Source organism: Ascaphus truei, chromosome 3 (assembly GCF_040206685.1).
Source record: "Ascaphus truei isolate aAscTru1 chromosome 3, aAscTru1.hap1, whole genome shotgun sequence".
NCBI lineage: Eukaryota > Metazoa > Chordata > Amphibia > Anura > Ascaphidae > Ascaphus > Ascaphus truei.
The window spans coordinates 240,942,503-240,961,844 of record NC_134485.1 but is presented as its reverse complement, the minus strand read 5'-3'; the positions used below and the strand labels follow the sequence as shown (position 1 = coordinate 240,961,844).

At 45.3% G+C, this 19,342-nt stretch overlaps 1 protein-coding gene across 1 annotated transcript in view; it reads right to left on the bottom strand.

Moving 5' to 3' along the window:
* Positions 1–18,445, bottom strand: part of GPR45 (G protein-coupled receptor 45) — a 31,800-nt gene extending 13,355 nt beyond the window's left edge. Inside the window, exon 1 of the mRNA XM_075590433.1 lies at positions 18,181–18,445. The gene's annotated coding sequence lies outside the window, so the exon portion shown is untranslated. The remainder of the gene's footprint in view (positions 1–18,180) is intronic.
* Between the last annotated feature and the right edge of the window lie 897 nt (positions 18,446–19,342).

Sequence of the window (19,342 nt, the reverse complement as noted above, 5' to 3'; positions counted from 1 at the left end):
CCAGATGAATTTACAATATATAATTTTGGTGCCTGAGGCACAGGGAGACAAAGTGACTTGCAAAGTGATCACAGAGCTGATACCGGGATTTGGACCAGGTTCCCCTGGTGTCGTTTTTAGACCTGCTTGTCCCGCATACATTAAAGAAACCTAGCAAGTCGACTGCGGTAGCGGCAAATAATACACTAACGCTGTATCAATAATAGGCACTCGATACGGGCTGGCGTCTAGCCCTATTCAGGGTCCGATATTTCACACACCCCGTTAGTTACGCAGTGCAACCTTCACTACTAGAACTCCTGAGCTCTGGTCCATCTGTAGGTTCTACACTTAGACAAGTCCATTAACTGACCCTGCATACTGACTCTCATGTACTAAATTAATGGGGAACATGTCCCCGGTCAGATTTATACTTTAATACGGAGGCGAGTGGGTCTGTTCTCGGTTATCATCCTAGGGTCTGACTGTTTTCTGATCTCACCCTTTAGGGTCAACCTGGCCATATTGTGGTGGATTTTAAACCACCACCTTTGAATGGTTTGTTTTTACCATGCCCCATTATTTGTACTATATTTATACTATTAAAGATTTATTTATACCCTTACCAGACCTCATTCTGTTCACCTCTTGGGGGTTACTTTATATATAATACCGCTGAGCATAAAGCATAATGTATTACACAGTGGTGTTGATCCTCCGTCTAGTCTCCAGACACACACCTACTATTGATTATTCCTCCCACACACCTGGCAGTGTAGAGAGTTCATGCTATTGCGTTTTCTGGTCTCTCTCTCTATCTGATTGTAGAGAGATACACCTCTTCTGTGCCCCTCATTAAGAATACAACTATCCCATTGACCTGCTGCCTGGCACTACAATTCCTTTCGGTCGCATACAGTATATCCTTTGCCCTGTCTGGAGACCGAGGTATTGCACCAGTACATAAAAAGAAAACGTTGAAAAGGGTATCATTGCGCCCACTGGAGCACTTGTGTTTTTTGTACTAGACACTGAAAGGTAGTGTGCCCTTCCTAGCAGACGAAACTCCGACGTACACCAACGTACATTTCGCTGCCCGACAGCTTCGTTCCCGGAGCTCTGTCTACTAGTAAGGACGCGCTATCTTTTGGTGTCTAGGACGCCAAACATTTATTCTTCCTTTGGACACCATTCTCTAGCTACATCTACTCTAACTAATAGCAGTGGTCAGCACGCTCCTGGTTTTGAGATCTGAGGTTCATTTAATTGTGTAAAATGCTGTCCCTGCCGGGTGATGTTAGGAGTCTATTAGACTTTATGCGTCTCACACTAACCTAATAAACTAATATATTAGAGACATGGAATCAACATTGTAGCACCTAGTTACAGAGTATCATTACCTCGATTGCTACACAATGACCACAGACTAATATTATCTGTAGTTTATCTACATTTGTAACACTAGTTTTGTCATTTTCAGAGCATGATACTGTCATTTAGAGGCAACTGTACTTTCCCAAAGTGTCCTGCTACGATCTAATTGATCAGCCTTTATCTACTATTCACTTGTAATTTTGTATGTTAGCAATCTAAGAGGACAGGGGTTGTTAAATTACACCCCATTTTACTGTATAGAATATTGAAATATACCCTTTAGACCGCAGTATTATGGTCAATAAGATGCTGAGTGTGACGTTAAATTGTATGCTATCAATGGATTTATATTACGCCTCCTATTAGGAACCTGGTTACAAAAATAACCTCTGTGGCCCATTAACTGTACTAGATTGCCTGCAGCGGTCTGAAAGAACCTGAAACATCCAGAAACACCTAATATTGTTTAATCTGTGAATCTAGCAACAACTAATCTATCTGTAACTACAGTAGGAGTGCTCCAACTTCGAATGGATTACGTTCCCTGTCTCTTAAATGTAAGTACTGTATATCAGGGGAGCGCAAACGTTTGTTGCTGCGTCCCTCTGTCTTGGCTGCCCCGGTGCTCGCGCCCCCCCCCCCCGTCTTGGAGCTGCGTCAAATGACACAGAAGGTTCATGTGACGTCACGTGACCTGTGGCATCATTTCACGCATGTAGTGCCACGTCACATGATCCCACGGCGCCATTTGACACCGTGTTGCCATGGCGACATGTCACACAGCCGTCTGAATTGTGGTAAGTTGGAAGTTGCAGAGGCTTCACGCAAACCCCCGGCATTTAATTTAAATGCTGTGGGGAAGAGCGCGGGTCTCATCAGCGGCCCGCGCCCCCCCATAAAAACTCCCGTCCGCTGTGAATCATTACGAAAACCTAGGCAACACTCTCATATTAAGAATAATTTAAAGATTACAACACTACTAAAAGGATACCCAGGTAAAGCAAAGCTTCTACTTTGTTACCTCTGTTTTTTGTCCCTAAAAATAGAGGAAACCTTGAGCCCTTGCCAGTAGCGTAGCTAGACATAGGCGGGCCCCCAGGCAAAAAAAAGATTCAGGGCCCCATTAATATTAATACTGATTGTAATTTTGTTTTCTCCCTCCCCCATCCTCTTCCTGATCCTCTCTCTAATCATCAGATTGATGTAAGCATACATCCTTATGTTTTAATACAGCGGTGCGCAAACTGGGGGGGCGCGACCCCCAGGGGGGGCGCGAGACTGTCGGCGGGGGGAGGAGGGGGTGCGGGGTTTACAGAGGCTCCGCGCGCTTCCCGAAGGCAACGCCGCGAGGTCATGTAACGTCAAGTTGCCATGGCAACGTGACATCATGACGCCGGAGCGCAGGTAAGTGGGGGTTAGGGGGGGGCGCGGGAGTGAGGGGACTGCCGTCAGGGGGGCGCAGGGAAAAAAGTTTGCGCCCCCCTGTTTTAAGAGATTAAATTGACTCTTAGTATTATTAGTGCACACAATGTTTGGTTTCTTGTTTCCCCACACATGCATATTTTTCCTATTACTATTATCCTGAGTGATATCCAGCCACCTAGAGGGATCAGACCCCCAAGACACCTTACAACAGAGAGAGGTTGGATCTTTGTCACATCCCACTGCAGTCAATCACTAGAGTTTGGGATACATGCTTTATATGATCTGAGAAAATGTGAGTCTTGATTTTAAAGAAGTCTTCAGAAATTGGATTACACCTTAAAGAGACGTTGTTGCACTATATATTTTTAAATATATTTTATCATATACACCATTGATCGGGTTGTGCTCCCCTTCAATCTTCAAATGATTCCTCTACCAGCTTCTGGTTGCCGGGGCCCACCACCGTATACCATCTCCCCTTGCCTGTCTCTACGGGTGGGGGGGGGAAGGGAAGAGAGTGGGCCCCCCAAGAGCACGGGCCCCCGGGCTATAGCTATGCCCCTGGACCCTGCATAGATTACCGTGCTCTGAACAAGGTCACCATAAAGAACAGATACCTATTCCCTCTAATCGCCGAGCTATTGGAACAAGAGACGCCACAGCCTTCACGAAATTGGATCTCGGTGGGTCTTTTGAATTTGGTACGTATATGGACTTGTGACGAATAGAAGACGGCTTTCCGATCACGATTTGGCCACTTCAAATATCGTTTCATGCCCTTTGGTCTATGCAATGCTCCTGCCACTTTCCAGCATTTCGTGAATGATATATTTCGGGACATTTTACATTGTTTTTTTGTGGTATATTTAGATTACATACTTATCTTCTCAAGTGACCTTCAACCCGAAGGCCATGTCAGGAAAGTATTGGGCCGTCTTCGATAATATAAATGTGCGCCAAGCTAGAAAAATGTCTATTCGTTCTGTCACAAATCAAATATCTTGGTTATGTGATCTTGGCCTCTGAAATAGCTATGGATGAAAGAAAGATCTAAGCCATTTGGGAGTGGTCATCCCTCACAGATATGAAATCTCTACAAAGGTTTTTAAGATTAGCCAAATTTATCACCATTTTATTCAAGACTTCTCGCTTATGGCGCTTCCACTCACGAATCTCCTTCAGAAACATGTTTCCTTTTCCTGGGGAACCAAAGTCGAGATCACCTTTATGGAATTAAAAAGAAAATGTACTACTTCACATGCTGATGCATCTTGGTCCTCAGCAACCCTTTATTGTTGAGGCAGATGCCTCAGATTGAGCTAACAAAGCAGTTTTGTCCCAACAATCCCCTACGGATTCCTTTGTCCATCCAGTTGCCAGTCACTAAACATTTCCAGCACCAAAATTAACTATGGAGAAAGAAGTGCTAGTTATACGGGCAGCGTTCCTTGAATGCAGAGTTATTAGAGAGTGCCGAACATGAGGTGGAAGTATGGACAGATCATAAAAACTTAACCCATTTGCAAACAGCCCACTGCACCAACAGGCGTCCACTCCGCTGGGCCTTATATTTTTTCAGTTTTGAATTTAATGTAACTTAGAAACCGGGAAAGAACAATGGTAAAGTAGATGGTGTCTCACGTAAAGATCCCCTTTCGACTTCATGTGCACCTTAGCTGGTTCTACCTTTCGCCCATATACTAGCAACAATGAAAGTATTTGACAATTTTTGTGAGGCGGGCTACAGCTTTTCTAGGAGAATACAACATAGCTTTAAGAATTAGAGTTAATGTTTACAGTATAAGAATAGATTTTGTCGGGGCGCGCACGCGACGTCAAAGCGGATGCATGCGAGCTAGGGGAGCTCCGTGCACTCCGCCAACAAAAATAGAAATAAACCCCTGATCGCGATCCCGACCAGTGCTATGAGACTCCGCGCCGGCCGGAGGAATCCCAAGTGAGGTCATCGTGGAGGACTCCGAAGCCAGGGACACCTGTTCTCTCCCGCTACAGCCACGGACAGTTGGCGGTAGCGGAGAGAAGAAAAGCCAAAGATGGCGCCGACAGGGCAAGCGCACGGGAGCGCGCAGCTCGAACAACAGAAGGAGAGAGACTGACTGCAGGGACTGGAGGGTACTTATCTAATAGAAAGGCCACCCTAAGAAATTCAGCAGAGAGAACAACAGCAGGGGAAGAAGCAATGGGGGGAGCTGATTGTGATAGAGAACAGAGTATGGCAGAAGGAGGCACAGTAATCACCAAACAGAACCTCCAGAACATGGTGAAAGAAATGCAAGTGGGCTCTCAGTTAACGCTTTCAGAAATGCAAGCGGGCTTTCAGTCAACGCTGGATAGTGCGGTAAAAATTTTTAAAGCAGAAGTTTCGTTACTGGCAAAAAGAACTACAGAGTTTCAAAATAAAATGGACGTCTCTTTACAAAATCAGGTAAATACTGACGACGAGGTTCTGCGTCCCAATGAAGAGATAAGAGCCATGAGGGATGGTGTAGAAGAGCGGTGCGCAAACTGGGGCACGGGAGATTTGTCTGGGGGGACACGGGCGGTTGCAGAGGTCCCACGCTCTTCCCCCTGGCATTTAAATTAAATGCCGGGGGATCTCATGAGGCCTCTGCAACGAACTTACCGGGATTCTGAAGAGCTGCAGGGACTCTTTGATAAAGCGCCATGCAGGCGTGAAACGCGTTAGAGGACCTTTTTCTTTAGCTTCTGCTATCATGCATCTCAAATAAAGCATTTTTATTTTTCCTACCTGCCTCCAGCCCTATTTGTAGCAGTGCTCTATCATCTTTTTGTTGTTCCTTATATCCTTTCATCGGATGGATGCACGCCACTTCCGGGATCATCGCAGACCGCAGCATACCGCAATATGTGAGTTTTTTCATTATACTCCAATGGACTGACTTCTTTTTTTTTTTTTTCAACTTTCATTTTTTATTTGTGGATATCAGATATACAGAAACACACCTCCCATAGGCGTACATTACAGATATTCCACTTTTAACAACCGTCAACAATGACAGCATCAGACGAACGACATAAAGGGAAGCAGGACAAGACATACTGGACTCACTGGACTGGTGGGGTGGTACAGAGGGTAGGAGGGGGAGGGAGGGGGGGTGCTCTTGCCGGCTTCTGGAGAAGGGTTCCTGCGATCCGGTGCGACAACTTCATGGCACTGCTGACCTTACTGCCTATTGTAACTCCTGGGTGGCACTACCTAGTGTATCCTTACGTCAATGTCCTGTCTGTCCCGTCCAAGGAGAACGCATTTGTGTATATTAATGCAGAATTGTAGCGGTGTCCACCCCCGGGATGTTGGATTGGTCTAGCCACGGGCTCCAGACTTTTAGAAATTTGGTGCCAGAGTCATTGACCCAACTCGTCAACTGTTCCATCTGGCACACTTGCCAAATTCGGTTCCTGATTTTGGGGATAGATGGAATCTTATTCTGCTTCCACAATGCTGCGATCTCACACCGGGTGGCGGTCGCGAAGTGCGTGACCAGTTTGTGTGTCGTTCTAGACATTTCCTGAGGCCGCATGCCCACTAGGAACAGCCACGGGTCCAGGGGGATCTCTAATTCGAGAATCCCTTGCAGCCAGTCTCGAATTGCTTCACAAATCGGGGCGGACTGACTTCTTTATGTCTACTGCATACATAGAGGTATTGTAAGTGCTCCAGCCTTTGGACTGATAGGCTACCACTCAGACCAGGTTCATAGGGTGAGTTCTCTCATATGTGAGCCCATTTCTTTTTGTCTGGCTGAGTTAGTTCCCTGGTCATTCAATGGGGTCCTTATATTAGGCTTTATTGTGAGCCGTATACTGTACCTGCTTACACTTATTATTCAGTGCTGCTTGGATATTTAAGGTCTTGGAATTTAGCTATATTGCTACCATTTATCCGGTCATTGGAAGCACCAAAGCTGGGATTCATTTCTCAATTCTTGCTGGACATTACATTAGTTAATATGTACGCGCCTAACAAGGGACAAATTGACTTTTTAAGGGAAACACTGGAGTTAATGGGAAATAATCAAGAACAGCTATATATTGTAGGAGGGGATTTTAACCTGATCCCAGACGCGGATATGGACAAATCTATACAACGAGGGCACTCACACTCCGCAATGACTTACAATATAGCAAAGAAATTTAGATCGCTAATCAAAGTTCTGTGGGATGCCTGGCATTGCTCACATATAGGGCAGAGAGATTATTCCTTCTACTCGCCCCCACATGATTCGTATTCTAGAATCGATAATATTTTTGCATCTCCAAATATTCTAGAAGTATTGGTCCACTCAGATATAGGGCCTATCACTTGATCGGACCACACCACAGTGGCTATTCTGTTTGATCCACCATTCGCCAAGATTCAGTCATTTCATTGGAGGATGAATGACTCTTTACTAAATTATCCAGAGATTAGCGCACAAATTGGAGACTCACTTAAAAATTATTTTCGGTCTAACAATGACATAAGGCCACGATTAGAGGACATCTTATTTCAGTAGCATCATATAGAAATAGAATAAAAATGGAAAGACAAAAATATTTAAACGGAAAAAATTATAAAGTTGGAAAGGTCACATAAAAAAAACCCATCGAGGAAAGTATATAAAATTCTGAACCAGGCAAGGGAGGAATTTAAGAGATTACAATTGGAGGATGTAGAGAAGGCCCTTAAGTGGACTAGACAAATATACTATGACAAGGGAGATAAGGCAGATCGTCTACTAGGCAAACAAATTAAGGTGAGGGCCTGGGTCCCCGCTATTAGATTAAAAAGCGGGGGATTGACCTACAACCCTTCAAGGATCGCAGAGGGATTTGCTAAATTTTTCACGGATCTTTACGATCTAGACAATTCAACCCCGAATGCTAATGTCCCGGGCTTGAACCAGATTGAGGATTATCTGAGAGATTAAAGCCCTCCCGAAATTGACGGAGGAAGATCTTAAAATTTTAAACGCAAAAATAACTCCAATAGAATTGGGAAAAGCGGTCGGTTCTTTGAAACAATCGAAAGCACCTGGCCCAGATGGTTTCTCAAATCTCTACTATAAAAATGTTATAGGAATTCTAGGACCTTGTCTGTTGGATCTATTTAATGATTTTCTCAGCGGAAAACAGATTCCTTCACAGATGACGAAGGCCAATATAGTGGTGATCCCTAAAGAGGGAAAGGACCCTTTATGTTGTGGTAGCTACAGGCCAATCTCACTGCTTAACACGGATTTGAAAATTTGTAGCAAACTTTTAGCCAACAGACTGAATCCAATACTCCCAAGATTAATTCACTATGACAATACAAGGAAAAATATTCATGTTATTGCTCAAATACACAAATCTAAACGGAAAACTATGCTACTGAGTCTAGACGCGGAGAAAGTGTTTGATAGGATAATATGGGATTTTCTAGATAAGACAGAGGTATTTGGTTCCTCCTGAACCTTCCTACAGGGAGTTTGTGCTCTCTATCTGTTGCCAACTGCCATCCTGAAAATCCCAGGAGGGGAACCAAATAATAATTAAGAATGGGACTAGACAGGGGTGCCCCCTTTCCCCTCTTCTTTTCGCTCTGACAATCGAGCCTCTAGCGGCCACTATAGGAGCCTCCCCAAATATACAAGGGATCAAAATAAAAGATGAGTGGTATAAAATATCGTTGTTTGCAGATGATGTTATTCTTACTATATCTAACTCATTGACATCTCTTCCGAATTTGCAGTCCACCCTTCGGGAGTTTGTTGAGCTCTCTGGGTATAAAGTGAACATGGGAAAATCAGATGCCCAAAATTTGTCACTTACGGAAAAGGAGGTTGAGGTGCTTAAACGACACTGATTATAAATTGAAAAAGACCTATCTGAAATACTTAGGAATTTATCATACCAGAGAGTATAATTTATTATATAAATATAATTACCCTGATCTATTCTCCAAAATTAAAAAAGATTTACAAGTCTGGAATTCCAATTGTTTATCCTGGATAGGGCGTATAACCGCATTTAAGATGAATATTCTCCCAAGATGCTTGTACTATTTTCAGACATTACCAGTAGCTGTCCCGCATTCTAATATAAAAGAAACCCAGAATTGAATTATGCAGTTTATCTGGAAACACAAACAACTGATGATAGCTAGGTCAATTATGTTGGATGCCAAGGAAGGATGTGGTATGGCTGTTCCAAATATTCTATAGCCTCCCAAATGAAGCAAATGGTTTATTGGCATTCCCCGAGAAGAGTGTATGCCTGGGTGGACCTGGAGAGCTCGCTAAAGAACCCGATTGGACTGACCTCTTTGTTGTGGTCTAGTTCTGGGACAGACAGAACCGACAGTAATTGGATTTTCTTTGAAAATTTGGCAGATGGCAAAAAAGAAATATAAGGTTGTGTCGACCCCTTCTAGGCTCGCGCCTCTGTTCGGTAATTCAGGGTTTACAGGGTCAGGGTTTTGAAATTTGGGGAGGTAGAGGAATTCTAGAGGTGGGAGATCTGTTAGAAAAGGACAAATTAATGTCTTCTGAGGAACTGATGAGAATGTATGGTCTACCCCAAATTGAGCTAGTTAGATATATGCAGGTCTGGCATTTTGTGTGTCGGGGCCTCCATGATGAGGTATTTCCTAGATATACACGATTTTAAGATTTATGTAAAACAAAAAAATACCAAAGAGGTTTGATATCATCTATGTACCAGGGGATAACTCTTAAAAAAGATACCCCAAACCACAAATATATGGGCCAGTGGGCTCTGGACTTCCAGACCGAAATAACAAGGGAGGACTGGGAAGATATCTGGGACAACGCGGGTAAAACCTCTACATGTATGGTAACAAAAGAGAACATATACAAAATTTTGTTACGCTGGTAGTATACCTCCAAAAGATTAAAACAGATGTTACTGGGACAGATAGATGCTAGAGGGATTGTGGACAACTTGGAGATTTGGCACATATATGGTGGTATTGTCCAGTAATGCAGGTGTATTGGAAGACAGGTATGAAACTATAAAGAATGTCACTGATATCAAAATCCCGTTAGACCCAACTCTGATTATTTGGGCTAAACCTATGGAGGTAGTGAATCAGTATACACAAAAATTAATTCGACATATCCTAACAACAGCTAGATGCGCTGTTGCTGCGGCGTGGAAGAAGACACTCCCGTCCTCCAGAAGAGAGATTATTAGGATTAATGGAGAAATTTACCTAATTTCTGAACCACTCCACTAGGAAGTATGATAGGGTCTGGGAGCCATGGGATGCTGGTTAGGGGTACGCTACCGAAGAGAGAGAGACTATGGGATTGCTGGTCAAAAAATATGGTGTTTACAACTGATGTATGATGTGCAAGGTGACAGATGTGGTGTGTAAGAAATCTGATACAAAATGGTTGTTTCCTCCCCCCGCCCTTCTTTTTATTTTTGTATCCTTCCCCTCCCCATTTGTGTGAAAAATAATAAAAATATAAGTGTCAAAAAGAATAGACTTTGTATTCCCACTAAGGCATTACGTCTGCCAGTTCTCCAATGGTACCATGATCTACAAGTGGCAGGTCACAAGGGTGTCACAAAAGACTTTGGAATTGCTCCAAAGTCGTTTTTGGTGGGCGCAACTCACACAGGACGTGGTCAATTTGTTCATTCATGTGAGACTTGTGCATGAATGAAGAAAACGCGACCATGTCCGGCAGGACTATTACAGCCTATGGATTTCATTGTTGAATTACCTCCCTCAGAGGTGTCTACTGTAATTTTGACTACCATCAATTCCTTTTCAAAACTGGTTCATTTTGTGCCACTTCCTTATTGACCTACAGCTGAAGAGTTGACCAAAATGTTGTTGAAAGAGGCATACTGGTTGCATGGTCTCCCCAGTAAAATAATTACGGATAGAGGATCTCAATTTATATCCCAATTTTAGCCTGGAATGTGTCAACTTCTGCATGTTCAAAGAGCCCTGTCTTCCGGCTATCACCCTAAATCCAATGGATGGACCAATCACTTGAATCAGATCTTGGAGCAGTATCTTCGATGCTTCACTAATGCTCACCAGTCAGACTGGACTACATTTCTAGCGACTACAGAATTTGCTTACAATAATTCTAACCATACATCCACTAGTAGTACTCATTTGTTTGCTACTTTCCCGTATAACCCTAAGATTTTTCTGCTGGAACGGGAATCAAATCCACCAGGGGTTTGTAATGGGTGCTCACCACAAACAGGACGGAACCGCGAGGCTGCGGTGGGGATGTTGGGGTACAGCAACCTCCAGCCGCGAGACCGCTTCGGAAGTGCAGAGTGGTAGTCGTATAGCCGGGTCAGGGTAGGAGAAGTGAGAATAGTCGTGATACTCGCCGTGGTCAAGGCTTGGAGAATTCGGATGGTCGTTGAGGGTAGCCGGGGTCCAGGGATACAGAAGGTAGAGGTCCAGATGCAGGCCGAGGTCGAGGATTGGAGAAGTCGGGAGTCCAGGTACAAGCCACGGTCAAAACACTAAGACAACTAGACTGGAGCAGAATGCACAAGGCAACAGGTAACAGGAGCAGCTCATTGGCTACCTGTCCTTTATATGCTCAGCCAGCCCTCTGGCAAATTGGCTGAGCATAGATCTTCGTTTGTAACGTAGTGCTTACCCATGCATCTTGCTGCCTTGTCCTGACAGCTGCCACAGATTAACATCATCCGCACACTCAATCTTCATCCGCCCAATCGGTCGTCAGGGGGCGGAGTATGTCTCAGGTGCAGGCAGTAAAGGTGATCCTGGATCAGCGTTGTGTGTTGGGATTAACCCCTCGCGTGATCCTGGTAGTGCGACGCCTGCGCATAGTTTTCTCCGTGCGTGGCACGTCTCCCGTGTCGTCACGGACATGTTGCGGGGGCGGAGCCTTAGCCCAAACCCTGTGGTATACCCTTGCCTGATGGTGCGGCGCCTGCGCGAAGCTCCCCTAGCTTGCAGTGTGTCACATGTGACGTCGCGGGACCTAAGACCGATCCTCACGGGGTTAAAGATATGGTTCTGTCAACCGCAAGTCATGTATAAGGCTCTCAAATCAACACAGGATGCAACTGGGAGACAGAGTATGGCTCTCTACTCTTGATTTGCCTATGAAAAACACTCCCAGGAAGTTTGTTCTTAAATTTACTGTGCACTTCCGTCTACAGTTACCTTCTTCATGGAAGATAAGTCCTATTTTCCACACTTTACTGCTCAAACCCTTGCATACCGATCCCTACCCAAACAGGGTCTTGAGACCCCCAGCTTCTGTTAAAATTAGATAAGTAATGTTCATAAAGTAATAGTACAGACCAGGCCACCCATGTTATTATGCTGTAGATAGGGACAGTGCCCCTTTAAGTTAAAATCCCAGAAGGAGGATAATGCAGTTCAATATACCTGAAAGATAGGAAAACGGCATGTCAAAGCGGGCCTCGGAAAAGAGGGCACCTGGGTGTCGGTGGATCAGCTCTATCCGCGGATCAGCACTAATATTCATCATCAGTCTGTATGGAAGTTGCAGTTCCCAAACAGGCCAAAAAGTTATTGTGGTCACTTGTGAATAAGGTGAAAAAATAAGTGCGCAACTACAATCAATACAATAGTGAAGTGATGATGTGAAATAAATAAAACATGTGACCTTAAATAAAATTGGTAATATGGAGCGTCTGCAGCTGTGGCACCAGGGATGGCTTAGGTACCCCCTAATTAGACAGACAAAAAATACAAAAAACACAGCGCACAACGCTCATAGTGCATTAAAAATTATATTGATAACCAAACAAGTAGGTAAGTATTAGGCGTACAAACAATTTAAACAGGCATTTCAGGGTTATTGTTACCCAAGCACCAAATAGGACGCCAGTGAGGATGTCATCGGTTTAGGCACGTAGCTCTCCCCGTCACGATCGCTCAGTCTCAGGATGAAACCTGGAAGGGCTCCGGTAGGGTAACAAACGGTTCAGCCAACTCGCAGTGCAGATAAGTGATGTCTGCAGGTATAGAAATCTCTGCGGCAGCGGGACACACGTTGTTCAGCTCTCTGATCCGGCGCTTCCGGGTTCGTAACGTCACACGGCGGCGACAGCACGTCGCGATCTTTCGGAGCACCGAGCTGGTCCTCAAGGAGTGGTGCAAAGTCCAGGGTTTGCAAAAAGTTCTATTCCAACGCGTTTCGAAACCACAGGGGTCTCTTCACCTGCACCACTCCTTGAGAACCAGCTCGGTGCTCCGAAAAATCGCGACAGGCTGTCGCCGCCGTGTGACGTCACGAACCCGGAAGCGCCGGATCAGAGAGCTGAACAACGTGTGTCCCGCTGCCGCAGAGATTTCTATACCTGCAGACATCACTTATCTGCACTGCGAGTTGGCTGAACCGTTTGTTACCCTACCGGAGACCTTCCAGATTTCATCCTGAGACTGAGCGATCGTGACCGGGAGAGCTACGTGCCTAAACCGATGACATCCTCACTGGCGTCCTGTTTGGTGCTTGGGTAACAATAACCCTGAAATGCCTGTTTAAATTGTTTTAATGTACGCCTAATACTTACCTACTTGTTTGGTTATCAATATAATTTTTAATGCACTATGAGCGTTGTGCGCTGTGTTTTTTGTATTTATTGTGGTCACTTGCAGAGGACCCAACAGGATTCCTGTAGGTGCCTAATTACGGTGACCAGAGTTACAAAAGTAAAAACTGGGACACATTAAAAAAATATTTATAAAACAAATGACATCACCAACTGCGGCCCTACCCCTTTATGTCTCTCCACCCCTCTCTGTCCACCTTCTCACACACACCCCATTCTCACCCTCCGAGCCCCCCACCCTCTGAAATTAACCGACCAAAGCCCAGGGACAGAGTCCTGTTAGAGAATCCAAAGTTAGTAAGCAGGCAGGAGGTCAGGGCTGGCGGCAGTGGTGCAAAGTCCAGGCAATGGGCAAAGGGTCAGGGCAGGCGGCAGGCAGCGAGGTCGGGGTCACGGTCTGGGGTCAGCAACAGGGATTCCAAATTAACAGGTTTGCCTCATGAACAGGGAAGCCACAGGTATGGCTCACGAACAAGGAAGGCTCAGCAACAGGCTAGGCACAGCAACAGGGAAGGCTCAGCTACTAGAACCCAAGGTGGCCAGGAACACAGGGAAGGCCCATGAACAAGGAAGGCTAAGTAACTAGAACCCAAGGTGGCCATGAACACAGGGAAACGTATACAATGCTCATGCCAGGGCTGGGAGTCACAGGCTGCAATTTAAGCCCTTGAACAGGTGCAGCCAATATAGCAGGCTGCCAGAAATAAAAATGTCCACAGCAGCCAGGTAAGGGTGTGTTCCAGCCAAAGCTTGAACTGGAACCTTTACACCCCCCCCTCATCCATCCATTCACTGTCTCCCCCACATCTCTCCATTCGCTCTCCTCCCCCACATCCCTCCATTCACTCTCCCCACCACATCCCTCCATTCTCTCCCCCCCACATCCCTCCATTCTCTCCCCCCCATATTCCTCCATTCTCTCCCCCCATATTCCCCCATTCTCTCTCCCTCCCATCCCCCTATTCTCTCCCCCCCTTCTCTGTGTGTCTCCCCCATTCTCTGTGTCTCTTCCCCCATTCTCTGTGTCTCTCCCCCCATTCTCTGTGTCTCCCCCCCCATTCTCTCTGTTTCTCTCCCCATTCTCTGTTTGTGTCTCTCTCCATGATACCTCTCTCTTCCCATGCTGTCACCCTCCCCACCCATGCCGTGTCTCTATCTCCCTACCCATGCTGTGCCTCTCTCCCCACCCATGCTGTCTCTCTTTCTCACTCCCCATACTGTCTCTCTCTCCCCATGCTGTCTCTCTCTCTCTCTCCCTCCCCATTCTGTGTTTCTGTCTCCCTATTCTGTGTGTGTCTCCCCCTCCCCATTCTGGACCTTACATCTGATGCACTGTGGAGCATGGGTGGGGGGAAGCCATCTTGGGCCCTGGCAGGAAACACCAGAAGTTCTCACTGACTCACTTTCAGGTCTTACTGCTGGGGCTCCGCTGAAGCTAACTCCGCCCCCACCCTCTGCAGCTGCAGTCAGACCTGGCCTCCGCTCTCCTCCTGTGCTCCTCCCTGCCATCATTCTCCGCTCTCTGCTGCCCAGGGACTGACACTCGAACAGGAGTATGATGAAAGCAAAGGGATCTTAATTTGCAGTCACTGCATTTGGTGGTCATACAGCAGATACAGTGTCTCAGAGGATTCCAGGCCTCTGGATGGTGCTGGCTCTTCCTTAATGTGGAGCCCAGATCTTTCTGTGGTCAACCAGCCACGAGGGCCTGGCTGACCTCTCTCTCCCAGCCGAGAGGAGATGGCCCACACACCTCCACTCTCTTGGAAGGGTGGGAGAGCACTCACTAAATTTTCCACTGCCCCTCTGAGGAACCAGAAGGGGAGGGCTCAAGGGCTGTACCTATACCTGATAGGCTATACACAGGCCATGAGTCACCACCACACTTCTGTCACTCAGAGAGGAGCAAGAGGGGGGTCAAAAGCCCACAGAATGGCCTGTCACAGCCTAGACTGCTAAGGACTTATGTGACAGGGGGAAGAGAGAGCCAGAGTAGACTAGCCATGTTACATATGTATTTTTTAGTCAATAGCACTAGGCGCCGCACAGTATCTTTTTCATATAAAAGTTCCTGGTGCCCAGTATTATACATCCTTGCTACCTCATCGCCCAACCGCCTGAAGCCAGCACCCTGAGTCAAGGTAATCCATGTGGAGTAACTCAGTAGCCAAACATTGCACAATTATGTAAACTCACTAGGAGCTGGGCAGGGAGGGTTACATACATACATACACACACACACACTGTACATGCACCATACATACACCTTATAAATGTATGCATGTACAGTATATGCATTAAATACACAGATATACCACATGCCCCATACACACACCATTCCTGAACCATATAGATACACACACACACACATACACACACACCATCCCTGAACCATATAGATACACACACACACACACACACACACACACACACACACACACACACACACACACACACACACACACACACACACACACACACACACACACACACATCATACCATTAACAATATTGGTGTAAGAAACCACAAAGATCCTTTGAGCGCCCAAAGATGTCAAACTTTTTAACCAAAATCCCAGTAAGAAAATAAAATAATTGCTACTTTTGCTTTACATCTATAAAGCCAATTAAATTCTCACACTGTGAAAACATAAGCAGTAGCCCATGGACTATAAGGAATGGGCGTATGACTGCAGGGACAACTACCTGCAGTTAGTTAAGCATTAAGTTCTTAAGAAAGGAGTACAGGAAGGCTAGCGATTGGTTGGCTGATTGGGGGTGGTACTGGAGATCTAGTTAGCCAGGCTGCAGGGTCAGCCATTTTAGGTTAGCACGAGAGGGGGAAGTTCCTGCTCTTGTTTTAGAACAAATTAATATATAGGTATATTATTATAACTTTATTGTTGAGTTACATGTTTTATTGTGATATATACGTTATTATATGTTGAAATATCATGAATCTTTTTGTTGTGCTGGCAGGCGGAATGTCCTTGCCAGCTAAAGTTGGGGAATGTACCTGGTCTCGGACCCCAGTTGGGGCATGGTAATGGAGCAGTAAATGTCAATTGCTTTATAACTTGGCTTACGCTAATCTTTGGATATGTTTTATGTGCCCATTGGATCTAGTGTCTTTGGCTGGCATGATATGGATGTTAAATTTAGGGTTGCCAGGTGTCCAGTATTAAACCGGACTGTCCTGTATTTGGACAATGTTCAGTAAAAAGTTAGGCGGTAATACTGGACATGTAAGCGTCCGGTATTACCTTTCTGGACATAGTGACCTGACTATGGAGAGAGCAGGGCTGTTGCTAGGTCGCTGGGTAGATTCCTCCATCCTGATTGGCCGCATTACCCAGCAGCAGCCAATCAGGAGGTGTCAGGAGCCTTGGGGTGGGGCCAAGGAGAGGACAAAACAGCATGGAGCAGAGTGAGGTGTGTATGTGTGTGTCAAGCACGTCACACATTTCACCATTGTATCAAGTATTTTTGGAGAAGCCACCTGGCAACCCTAGCTAAATGGTATGGTGTTATGTTAATGTTAGCTGACAAGTTGGATGTTGTATCATTTAATAAATGCTCTGGCCATTTTACATCCAAATCAGTGTCAGTGTTTGATTGGGATTTGGGTGGGACGGCTGATGGAGCAGGAGGAATCTGAAAGTCAAGAAGAATGTTCCAAATTCGCCAATGCCAGATTTGTACCCCTTATAGGCTATTATTTAATTGTAATAACATAATTTATGAGGTTAAAACAGTGATTAATCTAGTTTAATCATTATTGGTAAAGACATTAGCACATACACCTTACAAATGGTGCTGTATTTGTGCATTAAGGCACCAATAAAGAGTCCCAACATTGCAACCAGCTCCTAACATATGAAAATGTCCACACATCTGGCAGAACTGAGGACCTCCACTGGATTCCCATCACTGGTTCCTGAAACACCTACTTCCACTGCTTCGTCAAGTCTGAGACTAAAAATAAAGATAAGCTCTCTGCGGCTGTATATTTTAACGTGTTAGATCTTAGAATGGCCCACATGCATCCGAGGAGGCGGTGGAGATTTAATTAGCCACTCACAATTTATTTAATTTTAATTCACAAATAGAATATTTCAGAACCTGTGAAAATTGTAATACAACTGTCATAATAAGCATTTCAATATTGTGGCATGTTATAATAACAGATACTTTTACCAGTGAAATGATAAACTTTAAACTCTGCTGGTACATTTTATTTCTTTACATTAGGAAGCAAATACTGTAGGTGGAAAGGCCCAGTTTGCATTACATGACCCCAGTGGCATAAACCAACATAAACATATGTTCTCTGATGACATAAAGGGGCGTACTCGGGGACTTAATATGAGTTTTATATTTATAATGAGAAACATTAAACTGTGCTTTCAGAATGTAAAAATTGAACATATACTGCACATTTGAAGGTGAAATCAGACTATTTAATTGCTTTATAATATTGCCTTTAGCAACATATATATATATATATATATTCATTCACTTATAAACACTCATCTATATAAAAACATACACTGAGAAGGACCTGGATATCTGCATCATATATACACATCTGTTCACACGTATGTATATACATATATAAATATAGAGTGTGTGTGTGTCTGCAGATACAGTATACTGTATATGTTTGTCAGCTATCTATATAAAAATGTAGACACACACACACACACACACACACACACACACACACACACACACACACAGCCCCTTTGCAAGCTGTGCTGTATCCCTCCATGTCTTTAGCAGTACCTTCCTGGCTGGATGCAGCAGTCCCTGATCCTCCAGTCTGCCGGAGCAGGATGTGCAGCACAGCAGCAGAGAGATGCAGAGCCGCTCACAGGGGAGGCTGGGGAAGTCCAGCACACACACCCCGGGGCCCAGCTGCACATCCCCAGCACAAGCACAGCCCGCACGGGGGACCAGCTCACACCGCCGCCTCCTCTCTCATACACACGGGGCACAGCTGGATCTCACTTCCAGACTGCCATCAGGAGACACCGACTAATGCCTTCAAGGGGAGGGCCCAGCATCACTAGTCACTGCTTAACCCATACACCGCTGCTCTATAAACCCCCATGCACTGCTGCACTGTTGCTCTGGATACTGCCCCATGTACTGCTGTTTAAGATACCCACATACACTGCTCCTCCAGAGAAACCCCCATACATTGTCCCTCCAGACACCCCCATACATTGTCCCTCCAGACACCCCCATACATTGTTCCTCCAGACACCCCCATACATTGTTCCTCCAGAGAAACCCCCATACATTGTCCCTCCAGATACCCCCATACATTGTTCCTCCAGAGAAGTCCCCATTCATTCTTCCTCCACTCCATACACTGCTCATTCGGAGACACTCCCATACACTCCTACTCCAAAGACACCCCTATATACTTCTACTACAGTAACACCTCATGAATTTCTGCATAGAAATACTGCAGAGTCCCCATTCTCTCCTGCTGCTGTCACACCTTTCAAGTATTTCTGCTCCAGAGATGTTCCCATGAACTGCTGCTGCTTCCGAGACTCACCTTGACATGAGAGTATTTTGGAGACTTTCACCAATATTTCTTCTCAGACTTACCCATGATTTCCTCAAAGCTCCTAATTTTGCACATACACTGATCAGATGAAATGACAGTAAATACAGTATGTGACGATAGAGACAAAATGGCTAGCATATTAAAGGTTAAGCCCAGCCATTGCCCCTATCCTAATCTAGATGGATCTGAAGGATTTCCCCTGCAGATCCATCTTATATGGCTCATCCGGACTAAAGCCTTGCAATGTGGAAACCTTTATTCAATGTTCAGGGTGGCTGCTATGGACGCGAGCGTCCGTGCGCGCCTCCCACGCGTGCTCCTGCAGCCCAGTGATCTGTGTTCAGGCTGCAGGAGTCGGGTCGCGGC